Source organism: Ursus americanus, chromosome 4 (assembly GCF_024610735.1).
Source record: "Ursus americanus isolate L20-20 chromosome 4, mUrsAme1.1.p, whole genome shotgun sequence".
In the NCBI taxonomy this organism is placed as follows: domain Eukaryota; kingdom Metazoa; phylum Chordata; class Mammalia; order Carnivora; family Ursidae; genus Ursus; species Ursus americanus.
In genome coordinates, this window is record NC_142130.1 from 85414660 (window position 1) to 85426805 (window position 12146).

The following is a 12146-nucleotide window of genomic DNA, read 5'->3' on the forward strand; positions in this document are numbered from 1 at the left end:
TTTAAAAATGAAAATCCGAGTTGCCGTGAATTCTGATGTATTTGGGGAAATAGGTCCATGTGCATTATCTAACCCCGTAAATGTGATATCCCCAGTAAAGAACTGGAAATCCAGGGAAATAATTCTTTTAAAAATTAGGTTATATACTGTGCAGGTTTTTTTGTGTGGGAATTAATAAATAATTTCTATAAACAGAATTGACATGATCTGCCCTAATTCTAATGAGTTAGGAAAACTTTTTAAAGGAGCTGAAATTCACTAGTAATAATAACTACTGGGTATTAAATGTTGCCTGCATCAAAGATTCCTTATATGCACTCCACCTTATGTTTAAAACATCCCTACAAAGCACCCCTTTCTAACTGAATACATTAAAACACACTGGAGACTATCCCTTTCCTAACGCTATACAGCCTTTGCTTGCTGCTCCCCACCAGTGGAGTCCAGATTTGGACCTAAAGCCTGAGTCATTTCCTGTATATCTGCTATCTTCCCCCAAAAAACCAAAATAACAACAACAACAAAACTAGAGAGAGTATTTCTATGACACAAGTGATTAAAGTTAATGAAAACAATGAAATTTGTTCAACACATTTTTTTCCTTCCTCGAATGTTGTTGAAATTCTTTAGAATGCCAAGCTTTGTGATTTTTTTTTTTCAAATATCTGAGACACTGATATCTGCATTCTATTTCTTTAGGTACTCTATTCAGAGACATCTTTACTGGGGCAATCACACCACTGTTATGCCTTATTTAGAGTTTCAGAGTCCCCACAGGGACGTCGCCGTTGGTACTCCTTTCTTACCAATCTCCCATTCTCATCTCCATCAATTATAGACTTGGTAATGGTATTAATTAATGATCTAACCACCAGTAAACTTATTTTTGAATTAAACCAAGTCAGTGCAGTGACGTGAACAGCTGGGGTACCAGTGCCCTAGGCTTATTGTAATACAGGACAATTTCCCTTTGTGTTTTGCAGAGACGTATTAGTGGCCCATAAAGGTGTGACGTCATGGTCACCTTCATTAGTTCACTAGAATGCTCTTTTCAGTGACTCAGTAACACCTCTTCTACCTTTGTCCAAAAACCAAAATAAAAGCAGTTTTAAGTTGCATAAACTGCATTCCACACAGTTACTTGGCGGATTATTTGTGAAACAATTTTTTTAAAATCTCTTTATTTAATACAATAATCCTTCCTGTTGAAGTGTAAGGGATGATGTGCACCTTTTTTTAAAAAATTTTTTTTAATTTATTTTTATTTTTTTACTTAAATTCAATTAGCCAACCTAGAGTACATCATTAGTTTCAGATGTAGTGTTCAATAATTTATCGGTTGCGTATAACACCCAGTGCTCATCACATCACGTGTCTTCCTTAATGCCTGTCACCCAGTTACCCCAAACCCCCACCCATCTCCTCTTCAGCAACCCTGTTTATGTGCACTTGTGAATGAGGAGAATGAAGGATCTATGACAGAATTTAGACACAAAGTCATCATCTCCCTTAAGAAAGGAGACACATTTTTGGACTGGTAGAGACCTTAATTAGGACTAGAAATAATAACATCAGATAATGGATAGGGCCTAAAAGAGCACGTCTCATAATTTTATTTTGAATCCATAGCAATTTACATCAAGCTTAAGTGAAGTTACTTACAAAAAGGAAGAGAAAAGAAAAAGGCACGTAGGATAATAGCATCAAAATGACTTTATGTGCTTAATACAATATATTATAAGAAATATTACTTAACACTATTATGCTAATCATGAGAGCTACCCAATAATTAAGTTATATTAACAATTAAGATTATTAAGTGATACAGTTAATTCTACGATGTGACCCTCCCAATCACCTTATTAGAACAGTATTATTATTGTATCAATATTACTGAGGAAACCAAGACTTACAAAGTTTAAATAACTCTCCCGAGGCCTCAGGATTAACAGGTAGAAAGGCCAGTGTAGAAAGTCAAGCCTTTAGGCACCTGAGGCCATGCTCTTGCCCCACCATGTCATAGATCTGGCTCTAAACTTAACTCAGGGCTTCCAGCATTTTCTAGCTTTATATCTTGCTGTTCTCCGGAATAATGCTTTGCACACTGTGGGTTTTCAACAGCATTTTGAGCAGGACAAACAAAAATAAGGTGTCTCTGTTTCCTATAGCAAAAGCCATTGTTCAATATGAGAAACGGTAAGACAGAAATTTATGGGTGAAAAAGTCACATGCATAGAAAATGCGCGTGCACACACACACACACACACACAAGACCTTCTGAGCAAACAGTGAATAAGGGAGCACAAAAAATGACTTTCTCTTGTAAAGTTGGAGTTAACAGGACAGGGAAAAGTAATTAACCAGGCAAATAGAGCTAAGCCATGTTACTGATTAATTTACAAAACAATTAACTTTCCACTTAAAATTCAAATTAAGATTAGGTCTGCCTTAGGCAACCAGTGTTTGCAAATTTTAATAGGGTTAGACATTAAGTACCTTACTTAAAACCAACTTCAGACCACACGAGTAAGAATATTATTGAATAAGCAGTGCATGGCATTCTCGGTTCTCAGTTCTTTCAAAAAAGAAAATATTACAATATATTACAACATGCTGGACTTACTAATATCTCTTCAAGAAAATCTGAGGAAAAGAAGTACAAATTCTCATCTCAAAACTTTTAGAGATTTTGTAATTTCTGCAGAATTTTCAAAATGATGTCTCAAAATATCTGCCAAACACTGTCAGCTGCCCAGCAAGCACGCTATGTACAGAGCAGCACGATAGACTCCAGGGGTTGAGAAATCTACCTCGTATCTCTGCTCCTTATGATTTTACATATGCACAGCTCTGAGGGGGCCAGTAGGAGAGGGGCTGCTGAGTCAATGAACTTTGTCATATTAAACCAAATCATTAAAAATAATAATGTCAGTCTTTGATCTTACAGCTTTAAAAATATCAGATTTGTCTATTGCAGGATGATAACAAAAGCTCAACCCCCAGTCCTTTACGCATATGTCAGTTGGAAGGGCTTGCAAGGGCACTGCCAACTATTTCTTTTGAGGATCTTTTGATAAAGCACCTGTGTGTTTTTATATTCTTGCAGTGTTCTCGCAGTGCTGTAGACCTTGGTCTCTTCAAGAGCGGGAGCCTTGCCCTGCTTTGTAGTCTCAATGTTCACCCTGAGCTCAGTCCATAAAAGACACTGGATAATTAATTGTGTGTGGAGTTGAGTCAGGGTCCTAAGTTTGGTGCTGATCTGGTCAGTAGCTCTTGCTTTGTCCCACGGTAAGACATTGCTCCAATGATCCAAACTATTCTTTTCACCTTAAAAAAGCGCACTGTTCAACTGCACAGACAGACGAGAAGAACAGCCTATCTTCATCCCCATAAAAAACCAGTTCCAAGGCATTTGGTACGTTTTCAACGAAATCAAGCAACCCTAAAAGCACTTCCAGGAGCCCGTAAATGTTCAGTGGAGGCAAGTCAGCTGTCCCTGGTAGGCACAAAACTTCCCGGGTTCATTCAGCCTGCTGTGTCTTTCCTTACCTCCCCTTCCCTCCGACCCTTGTCCTTGCCATCTTCTTTCGGACTTCTACTACAGGGACCTGTGTGTGATTATGGGACTGGCTTCTAGAAGTCTCTCTCAGAGAGTTTCAGCTTGCCTTCTGGTCTTACACTCAGCCACAACATTTTATCTCACTCCTTCGTTACCAAACTGGTTGGTCCCACCTACCAGGCTTCCCTCCAGGTCAAGAGCTTGGAACAGGAAAGGTTATCTGCACCTGGCAGCAGAATGAAACATTAGACCCAAAATGGGTGTGAGGGTCAGCCGCCCACCTCATCCTATAAATCAGGGGACCAAGAACCCCATGAAGGCAGGAGACATCTCCGTTCTACCCACCCTTGCATCAAAGAACTCATACAGTTCCTGGGACATAGAAAGTGTTCAATATTGATTTACTATCACACAGAGAGTCCTGAAGTCTCTATGCCCCAGCTCTTGATATTCCCTTTGTTACTCTGGGTAACTAGGATACTGCAACCAAGAGAACTTCTTGCTGTTTATCTACGTGTTTGTCTATTTTTTTATTGTTTGTTTTCTCCAATAGAATGTAAACACTACGGGCAAAATGACTGCCTCGTTCCCTAATGTCATCTCCAACTACTAGAACGTTACCAGGTTCTTAGTAAGAGCTCAGAAGATTTTGATAAATAACATGATTAAAGAAAAAGCTCCAAGAAGAAGGAATGTGGTGAATCCTCTCTGTGTACATTATATAACATATTCAGACTTTCTCAGGACAATACCTAACGAGAAAAGAATCTAAAATTATACTCAGCTTTGGCTCTAACAGCCTCTCACTATACCCTTCAGGAGGTCAAATTAGTGTCTCAGTGGACGCTTGTATTTTGCTTCAGCTTTTGTGAGGTTTCTTAAGTATTTTCTGCATATCCACTCCCATGTTATTTATTCTACCTCCTTCCTTTCTCCTCAATACACAAGTCTCCATTTTTCTCCTGCTTACTATTATTAGTCTAATACTCCTCCAAAAATTGTGGCTAATATTGGTGGACTGGGAGCCTAGGCTGCCCTTCTTGTTTAATATATAATTTCAATGTACTGGGGAATTATTGATTATAATTATTATTCCCTAAATATGCTAACAAAAATAGTAGAGAAGATATGATATAGAATATTAAGTAATTTATTAAAAATGAATACACTTGTAATATGCATTTTTTTAATTTTAAAAAGAACCCATATGTATATTTCATGCATTCTCTCATTGGAAAAGTAAAACGTATTCCCCTACCACTCTTTTGGAGTTATTCTGATGTCTTTAGAAACTTCTGTTTTCTCCGACCATCTTTAAAGAGTTTATTTATTTATTTACTTGAGAGAGAGAGAGAGAGCGAGGAGAAGAGCACAGGGAGAGGGACAGGCAGCAGACCCCAACGCTGGGCTTGATCCCACGACCCCGAGATCATGACCTGAGCCGAAATCAAGGGTTTGACACTCAACTGACTGAACCATCCAGGTGCCCCTCTGATCATCTTTAAATTGGAATTCTTATGAGTTAATGATGTTGCCAGGAAGGGGTTTCATTTAGAAAGAGCATTCAGCTACTTAAACAGCCATCTCAATGGCCTCAGACTACCTTTATCAATTTGCCTTGTTCTGACTTACTTTGAACTCAGAAAGGAAAGAGAATGAACGTCCACTACAGATGAGTTAATGATAAGGCCATCAGTGAGCTGTTATTGGAGACTTACTCGGGCTTCCAGTGAACAGACTAAACTGGAACCTTGAAACAGTGATTGCATGTGAAAATAATTAGAAATTTGCATGGATCACCACTTCTCTGTGTGTGTTTCCCTTACCTTTCAATCAATTTTGTTTCAAATTATATGCTATTTTGAACAGCTATTTTTAGAATTAACAAAACATTAAACATTACTAGGAGAAGATTAGCATTATTTAAATATGCTTTTGGCATCTCATATTGTGGATGGTGGCTCTCTCAGGGATGGTAACCCAGATGTGTGTATGTGTGTATGGGTGCAGACAGAAAGGAATGACTTTTAGTTGTACTTTGCAGACTACGTTGGTTGAATTCTGTACAGGAAAATATGTGTATGTAACACACAAAAAGTACAATTTTGAATGTAGCATCTATCTAAATGCAAATACAGCTCTTACCACTCACTTGAGATTAGATTCCATTTAAATAACATTTGTTGATCTTCTAGAACATGCTAGAAAAATTATATATACTATTGCAATTGAATTAGGCTATTCCTCAATTTGGAGAAGGAAAATTCCCCTTGGCCCAAATTCTAACACACACACACACAAGGTCTTGTGGTCATGCAAATTTCACAAAGGAAGGGACATGCTTTTCTCTTCACAGAGCCATGTATAGCTGACTCTCTGAAGTCATGGTGGGGAACCTCAGAATAGAATAGACTTACAGCGAACAGACTTATTTAGTGAATAGACTTACTCTTACAGTGACTAGACTAGAAGACAAACACAGTAGCACCTCTGAATTTTGACAGCCCCAAGCTCTGATCTCACAGATCATCGTCTCACTTTTTATCTTACCACACCTCACTCATCCATGCGCTTGTCATGTTCTGTGGCCACACTCTACCACCCTTGACTCTAGGCTTGAAACCCCAAATACAATGAGGCCTGTGTGTCAGACACCAGAAAATGTAAAATCAGTCAACAAAGTTCAATTCTGGAAAAATTATCAAGTCCATTTTTTATCTACAGAGAAAATTTCTTGTTGTAAAGACTCCCAGTAATGAATAGCCTGACTCATTTTAAGTCCTTTGTTTATTTATCCCTTTAGGAGGTCAGCAATATGGATGCCCCAGTGACTACAGGACCGACAAGGTTCTGTAAGCTGAAGGCCAGACCATGAAGAAGGCACAGTCCCTGCCTCAAGGAGTCTACGGGTTACTTAGAGAACAGTTGTTGTGTGCATTGACTGCCTCCCCTCCCGTCGGTTGTAAAACCGTAGGTCTTATCACATGGTGTCCCAAGTGCCTGCAGGGACTAGGGAGAGAATAAAAAAGAATGAAGCAGGACAACTGAGGACAGTGCATGCTCTCCTAAGCAAAAGCTACCCCAGTCCCGCTGATGTTTGGCACATGGGAGAGCACCCTAGTTGTTCCTAGGGCTCTCCATTCTCATGAAGTCAGAAATCCGGGGTTTTTAATGGAACGCTCCAATTTCCAACATTGCCAACAGTGTGGGTGCTGAACAAAACATATGGAACAAATCTGGCTCAAAGTTTGCCGGTTTCTCACCACTTGTCAAGACCCAGTGACCCCTAGGTATCACTTGCCATCAAGAAAGTTCCTTACTTGAGTGGTTACTGGCCCCACCTATGTTTCAGTTTCTCCGTCAACACCAGGAAAGCAGAACCAGCTCGTTGCTTCCATGGAATGTTACAAGACTTAATGGCCCTGTGAAGGACTTAGATCTTGGATAAACTGTAAAAACAAACATTGTGATCTCTGATATTCTATTTCACCCTGAAGAGTTGCACTGGTTGTCTCAAACCATAGTAACCCAGTTCTGCATGTTGCACACACACAGTAGAGGACAAAGGAGGGAAAGCCATTTAATACAACCTCTAGATTTTTCGTTAAGTAAACTTTCAATTTATTTATTTGTAAACTACCTAGAGCAGTTTGAAAGGCTCCCAAAGGAAATGTAAATCTATCTTCAAAAACAGTCTTCCTTTTCAAAGGTAACCTTAATAATTTATGAGCTGCTCATATCAGTTTTCCCATGTCAAAGAAATTGTGGGTCTGTGAGGTGCTGTTAAAATATTAGAAAAGGGGATGGGCTGGTATGTGCTCAAATTCTCTCCTGGAACACAGCATACCAAGCTTTTCCACTCCCCAAAGGGCACCAGTTTGCCTGGTGGAGGGATGACAATGGATTAGAACCCCTCTGCTGATCTTTCCACCAATTGATGATCCCCAGAACAAGAAGGTGGATAGAGTGAAACTGGTTTCTGTAGATTCACCTTTTCCCTAACAGAAATTCTGTTTTGACAATATTGTCGCTCAGACAAAAAACTGTATTTACCTGCAGCAACGTATTGCATACTTTCTGTTGTTTTTCTGGTTCTGCTGGTGCTTGGGAAACAGGCCAATGTCACGTGTGGTTTAGGCTGGTAGCATGAAGTATGTTCTATTACTCAGCCTCATCTCACTGTACTTCTCTGAGTAGTTCCCAACCACCTGCGACAGGGACGTGCTCCAAAGAGATCCAGATTGTCCAGGGTGGAACAGGAAACATGAGCATATGTCAGATAAATAACACAATCCAATCAGCTTCATCATCCAGTGGTTTTTTCTAAGCATTCTCTCAAATATTATGTCTGAGGGCAGTAAATTAATCTCGATCTCCTTTTCCCCAAGAAATGTCATTGGACAGGTTTGGGGGTAATTAAATCTGGCTAACTATATATCTGACTCCAGTGGGTTGTTGGGGCCTCTGCCCTGACTGGAAACAATTGCGTCCCTCACTCAAGTTATACCATAAGTATGAATAGAAGATGTCTACTCTTGGATCAGACAAACACAGGCTTCTTAAACATTCAATTCAGAGCACTGTGTGGCATTGCTCCCAGATATGTATCAACTCAAGAAATAGGTACTCTTACCCAAGTGCAAGAAATGTCAAATCCTGGGAGGACATTGGTTCTAAGAGAATACATATACTATATGGCTACTTTCACCTTATGCTAACATGATGTTGGATTAATCCCCCATTTGAAACAAACAATCAAACAAACATAAAAACACTGTGCTAGAGACCAAAAAAAAAAAAAATCTTAAATTTTTCTAATGGCACCTGTCACATGGCTCAAGATAGAAAATACCCAGTCTTGGAAATAATTTAACTGCCACCAATGTATAAACATTAAGATAATTCAGAACTCGCATGGCAACTTTGAAGCAGAGCTAACAGAGAGGAATTTTTTTTCTGTTTTCTCCTATAATAAATTTGCACAGTATAATAAGATTTCTATATATACTATCTGGGCTAGGATTAGATATATTCCAAATAAAATTATTCTCACAAGCCTGATTTATTTCACGGTTGCCATATGGTCATAATGACCATCAAAGGGACAATATGAGCTCAGAAATAAAAGAATATACTGGTATTAAGTAGCTGAGTTTCATGTACTCAACACTGACTATCCTATTGGTGTTGGAAAGGTAATGCAGGTTTACGTTTTCATTCCCAAAACACAGACCTAACTGTTTTGAGGTATTTGGTTATGAGTTCATCAAACTACCAGGTGTATCATTAATCTTTTTTTTTTTTTTTTTTAAAGAGGGCACCTGGGTGGCTCAGTCAGTTAAGCGTCTGTCTTCGACTCAGATCGTGATTCCAGGGTCCTGGGATCGAGCCACATGTCAGGGTCCCTGCTCAGCGGAGAGCCTGCTTCTTCCTCTCCCTTTGCTTGTGCTCTCTCTCAAATAAATAAATAAAATCTTAAAAAAAAGACCCCAAAGAATTATTAAAGTGCATAATTCAATTAATATTCAAATTTATGTCTCCTCTGTGAAATTGTGCCTTGGATAACACCGTGATCTGTGTCTAGTAACGCAGGTGTAGAATTGATAAGTTTTAGCCCCAGAGAAAAGGCTGTGGCCTACTGAAAAATCACAGGGTCTTCTTGAAGCCCAAGGGCGTTTCCTAAAGAAACTCCACTGCTATTGTAGTCAATAATGTTTCTAAATGACATAAAATGAAATTTGAAGTGTCATGGTCTTCTCTCTAGGACTTACACCAATTTTAAAAAGGGCCATGTGTAAATGAGGCTGGATGGCAAAGGTGTTTTTTGTGTATGGAGGGTCAACCATAGAGTGGGGATTAAAAAGGATATCAGTAACTTAGAGCACTTAGGACTATTGAAACCTACAATTTGCCAGATGCTTTGAAAGAATTACAGTCTTAATCCTTGTGACATCCCTCCAACGTAGATATATTGCCTCACAGAGACTTAACTATACAACTGAATGAATTCTACCTGGCAGAGTGGGAACACTGCCTTGACTCTCTCTTCCCCCAAAAGTCCATACTCTTTCTATTTCAGTGCACTCAGTCTTCAACCTCAGTTCATTGTTAAAAAGCAACCTGACTAGAATGTTTCCTTAAAGGAATGTTACACATTCAACTCAATGTCACAATATCAATGTCTTAAGGAATAAAATAATTAAATTTACTTTTAAAAAGTATTAAAAACTGCCTAAACGTATCTGAATTTTAGATTACAGTCAAATTTGAAGGGGGAAAAATCTGTTGGTGCAGTGAAATACAAAAAAGATATAAACACGGAGAGAAATAGGAAGAACACAAGGGACTTGAGCATAGAGATCACAAAAGTATAGACAGGAGAGAGGAGGCGGCATAGAGGTAGAGGGAAAGACCAGGGAGGCTCGCATAGACCAGAGGAAGGCATGAGGGAATTGACCCGACACTTGCCAGCCCTGCTGTAATGTGTCTTGCTGTATTGAAAAGGTTGCTGTGTGAAAAATTATATTCTCCACACTGCCTTTCCGGTTATTCTGGACATTATTTAGGTTGCAAAAGTTGAATGAACTTGTGTGAAACATGTTTGGACACCAGGTTCCATATGAAGAGAGTGGATGGTTGCCACATATCCTTTTTGTTGGCGTCCGTAGTGATAGAGGAGATACGTTTCTGGAGATATGTTTGTAGTGGTGATGAGCTACAGGGGAAAGAAGCTTTTAGATACTTCAAACTTCAAAGCATGACAGAGGTGGTACCTCCCCTGGTGGTCCAGATTTGCTCTGTGGTTTGGGGGATCATTCCTAAAGTCTCAGACTATAGTCTGTGTGGTCACTCTTTGCAACAACTCTGTGAGCCGTCCCTTTCTTTGGAAACGCTCCTCTGTGGACTAACTGGCAGGGACTTGTGGGGCTCGGTTATGGATTCTGAGTAATACAGAAGGAGAGAGATGAGCTTGGGGGGACAAAAAGCAGAAAGATCCCTTAGTTTTCAATACCAGTGCTGTTGAATGGATTGGGAGCTTGCTTCCCACTCAGTTTTGGAATGTTGACTGATTAAGCTCTGTTCACAGGGACTCTTTATTTGGCCTTTAAACTTGTTGTGGGTCCACTTGGAATGTAATAATGCTCATAGCCTATCGGCAGACAAATTGATTAGGACCCACCAGTGACCTCTACGTCTTCGTCACATAAAATCAAATCAGTGCGTCAAAGTTCCTGACTCCTGGTGGACAGTTAAACTCTGGTAATAGCTTTTATTTTGTTTTGTTGTGTTGTGTTTTAAAGATCATTATGAAATCAACTGGTGGTTTAACTAGGAACAGACAATTGCAAAAGGGCATGGTCGAGAATAGCATGACAAATTGAATTCATAGTCAGTTAAAATGAGTAGGGAAGAACTAAGCTCAGTGGGAGGCAGAAACAATGAATTGGTGCCAACCCACGTGAGGTGGAGGAAAGAAGAATGGCTTTCAACAATACGTCAAGAAATAGAAATACACCAGAGGTAATGGGTCCATTAACAAATGACTGGATAAAATGAATGGAGCATTATATATATATATATATTTTTTTTTTTTCTTCCCCCTCCCCAGGTACAACAGCAGGTTCTTTCCTGATTCTTCAAAGCGTTGCACAGGGTAGAAGCAGAGACAGAAGAGAATGTAGACATTGGGTCCTACCCCCTGGAGTTCAAGGGAAGACCCCTTCCCCAGATAGGGGCCAAAGGGGAAACAAGGTGAAAAGTGGGGACTCTGGTGAGGCAAAGCAGGAGAGGCCTGAGAATACATGGGAATGTGGAAGAAAAGGAGAGAGAGCAAGGAGGATGGCAGACAGGGAGAGGCGGGACATTTCCTGTTCCAGTGCACGTCCTCTTAAATAAATGAGTGCAAGAACATTGTGGAAGGAGAAATAAAGGACAGAAGACAGAGTGCACACCCTGTCCCTAGACCCACCAGGTCCTCTGTACATAATTACAACACAGAGATGTCCAGACGTAGAGCGAGGAGAGCCTTGGCTCCCAGGCAGGAAGAGGGGGAGACCGGCAGGGCTAAAGAAGGAAAAAGGAACCCAGCTCCACTCACGGATAAGGGGAGTAAGCGGTGTAAGAATTTGAGAACTGCTGATTTGCCATCACCAAGTCACCCCTGAGGTGACAAAAGGCCAATCAGGACTGCACCTGGGAAGGAGCCCAGAGGGAACTGGGGCAGGAGTGACAGACACCCCAGCTGGGCCCAACTGGAGGTGAGGGGCTCCAGATTTGTTCATGGCTGCCCCAAGGAAGGGCAGCTTCACTTCCCCAGCTGTGTAAGGGTCAGCAGCTGGCAAGGAAAGGGGGAGCCAAACCACTTTCTCCAGAAAGAGTGACAGCCTGCCCATATGTACATATATGTATATGGTAAACGGAGTAATTACTACAGGTCCATTAAAAGAAAAATAAACTAAGAAAGCTGAAAATGGACTGAGGTTAAGGACTGAAAAGAGATGCTCTCGCCAAGTGAGGTGGAAAAGGAAAAGTCTAAGGAAATGCGCATTAAGAAACTTAAAAGTCTCTAGGGGCGCCTGGGTGGCGC